Source organism: Nuphar pumila, chromosome 16 (assembly GCF_984573655.1).
Source record: "Nuphar pumila chromosome 16, dmNupPumi1.hap1.1, whole genome shotgun sequence".
NCBI classification, from domain to species: domain Eukaryota; kingdom Viridiplantae; phylum Streptophyta; class Magnoliopsida; order Nymphaeales; family Nymphaeaceae; genus Nuphar; species Nuphar pumila.
The window spans coordinates 52,995,479-52,999,292 of NC_143264.1; positions in this window are offsets into that span (position 1 = coordinate 52,995,479).

The window sequence follows — 3,814 nt, forward strand, 5'->3', positions numbered from 1 at the left end:
AAAATCCAGGACTCTAGCCCAGAGTCCAGTTCGCTTGAGACTCTATTTTCAAAAATCTTTGAATTTCAACTATTGATTTTAACCCCTTTTCAAAGTCATTTTCAGTATTTATTTCAAATTTTCAAAACTCTGATGTGGGGTCCACTCAGTTGGCGCCATATCCAGAGGAGTTCTGACCCAGTTGGAACTCTGTGCCATTTCAAAACTTTTAATTTCAAGTCTACTTTTGAATCTCTTTTGAAAACTCCTTCAATTTCAAGTTTTAAAATCGCTTTTTGAAAAAAAAAAACTCAAGTAGGGCCCACTCGGGGTGGCGCCATATTCGAGTAAGTCAGGGCTAGACTAAGGTTAGTCATTGTCCTAGTTAGATTAGGGGTTTAGATGAGTCAAAATCAATTTTAAAAATCCATTTTATTTAACTTTTAAACCATTGGTTTTTAAAGGTTTTAAATTCAGGTTTTAAAAACCAAATGTGGGTCCATACTAGGTGGTGTCACATTTGGACTTTTTAGGGTTTAATTAGGTATTAATTAGAGTTCATTTAGGGTTAAGAAACCACAAAAAATCGTTGCCCTTAGTGGATTATTTAGAAAGAGTCCAGAAAAAATGAAAAACCTCTTAATTAACCCTAATTAAGTGACTTTTTGAAAAACTATAAAAAGGGACCTAAGGGGGGTCAAAAGGGAGCGCTTTTTCTCTCAAATTTTCGTGGCCTCTCTCTCCTCTCCAGCACCTCTACCTTCATCCATTGCAGCTGCAGCCCCAAGGTGAGTTTATTTAATATTATTTTATTATTATTTTATTAGTTTTTTATGATTTTTCAATAGATTTCACCATGGAAACTCTTGTGTTCATGGATTTAACCATGGATTTCATCCAAGAACCCCAAAATCGACCCAAGAAGATGATCTAACTCAGTTTGAGGGTGATTTCAAGGATTCTAATCCATTAGAATCGATAAGAGGTACGTTTTTCATGTTCTTAACCGACGAAACGTGAGATTTACCCGTTAAATGGGTTAAATCCATGATTTCAAAGGTGAAAGAAAATTCCAGCCATGGATTCCCTGTATTTTATTTTTTTATTTGCTTATTCATGTTTATTACACGTTTTTCAGCATAGAAAAAATTTTTATTTTACTGTTTTATGGTTTATTTTATTATTTTTCATTAGTTAATGCATATTTTCTCAAGTTTCTTAGATTTCTGTATGTTTTTAGTTTAGAACAGAAAAGAGCATGATGTTTCGAATTGAAATATGTGTTGTTTATTTTTTATTTTTTTATATGTGATGCATGCATATGTTATTGATCTACTGTAAAAAAATTAGAGATTTTGGATTTCGGGAACCTTATCAGAAAAATCAGACATCAAATCGGGTTTTTAAAACTTTAAAATCGTTGTTAAAATCAAGAGGGTAACTTGCTGTGGTGATATTTTTCTTATCTTATATCCGATTTTAGATCTGTAAAGTGACATGAATTCACATTGATTATATCTGTCTACTGTGAAATTTTCAGAATTTTTTATTACTGTTTAGTATTTTTCCTATGTCAGAGACTTTGATTTTCAATTTAAAACTCGTTAGGGTTTACCAAAACCCTAATCAGACTTGTGTTATTTATAAATCCCAAACCACAGATCCGATTCATGATCTGTAAAAAGTGAGTATTGTTATTTTTCTGTCTACTATTTACTTCTAAAATATCAGATATTGTAGATAAGTATTTTTATTTATCCCGAAATTATCAATTGAAAGTATCTGTTTTAGCCCCTATTAGATTTGTTAGATTTTAGTTCAGATTGCTGGAAGGGTTTCTCCCTAACCAGAGATGCTTTTTCCGATCTGTAAATTGGTAAATCTCTGTTTTTCTTCCTAGTTTGTCTCTATAAAATGTCATAGATTTTTATAAAATATTGACCCATGATTTGGGTCTAACTCTGAAACTGGTTGGTGAACTAGGTCAAAAATAGCATATTTTTAGGGTTTGATGCAATTTTCGGGTTAATTTAATGTCAAAAAAATATTTTTATAATTTTAATTCAAAATTATGGTTATAACAAGTTTAGGTACCAAATTTTATAAATTTTGGAATCTGATTGATGACTGAGTTAAGCAAATTGCAAAATAGGGTACCCGAAGAATTCCAAAACATTGCAAAAATTACAAAATTTGTGATATTCTTGGATTTTTGTGCATAAGCATATATTTTTAGGGTTTAATCATATTCATAATCATATTAGGATGCTTTAGGTTTATTTTGATGCTCATTTGATTTCATTTAGTGCATAAAACATAAGTTTTTACCAAAATATTTTCTAAAAACCCTGATTTCAAGGCCATAGTCTTGCTATCAGGGGCAATTTGGTCATTTGACCTCAATTTCGAAATTCCTAACCCTAATTTTCATATTTTTAATCATGTCATAGCATATTTAGTTTGATTTATTTTTTATTTGTATTTCAAAACTTGCATTTACCAAATATCTTTTTGAAAACCCTAATTTCAAGGCCATAGTCTTGATATTAGGGGTATTTTGGTCATTTTGACCCCAATTTCAAAATTTCATATCTTCTCTTGCTTATTTATTCAATTTTATTTCATATTTCATCATTTTGATTTAAGGGAATCATGGAAAAGGCTTATGTCTAGCAAAATCCAGTAATTTCTAGATATTACTGTATAAATCTAGAAAAGCCAACATATCATTACTAACAAAGTTTTCTAGTTTTGCAGGTACATTGAAGACTTTATTTTTCTTGTATTTAAATTTCAATAGTGATGTAAATTAAATTAACTTTGGAATAAGAATTTACATTTCCTGCTTAGCTTAGGCAGCATTGCATATAGTTTATTTTTTTAAATAATGTTAATGTGTGATGGATGATGATTCATGCATATTCAAACTCACTATGGTCTATACGAATGGCACATACACTAGCTTTTATGAAGTTTATAAACTTGGTGGAATTCGTATTTATAACCATAGTCAGAATATGAAGGATATCTAGATTTATGATCTTCACATTAGCCACATTCAGCCTACACTCTTAGGCTAACTTCAAAATGCACTGCATTTCTCAAAAATACAAAAAGTATTTCTCAATTCCTCAAATCCATATTCATTCATTTCATGCATTTGCCAATTCCAATTCAAATTTCAATTCAAAGAAGTTCATTTTCTAAAAAATTTCCTAAGTCTTATTCAAAAATCGATTTTCTCAAAATATGGATTTGCCCATGATATTTCAAGTATTTCTCAAGTTCCAAATTCGATTTTCTAAGTTATATTTTCAATTTCAAAGTTTGAATTCAAAGAAATCAAGTTTTTCAAAGTTATTTCACATTTCTTAAAATCGATTTTCACAAAAATCTCTTGAATACTTCAGAAATCGATTTTCACTTTCTCAAATACAGCATCTCAAAAATAATTCACAATTTTCAAAGAGTTTATTTTCCAAGAATCTTCCAAATATTTTCCAATCTTTGAAGCAAACATCATGTTTTCAAATGTGCATTTTTAGAAATTCATAGCACATGCCTGATTCTTTGTGCATTTAGGAATTAGAATATGATTTAGACAAGTTGAACAAAGCAAAGCATTTGATTGATCCTTGGTTCAATTACCCCTGGTAAAGGCGCCAGGAACGGTTGAATCTCGTACCGACAGGTGAATCCCATTCTTCGGAATTATCCTGTATTTTAAAAACGGAGGTGAGTTATTTTTAAAAACGTTTTCAAAGGTCAGTTTGACTCGCAAAAAGTAAAAATTTTGCGATGAGAACAGCTTGTTGACGGATTCGGGCTCTTCTGC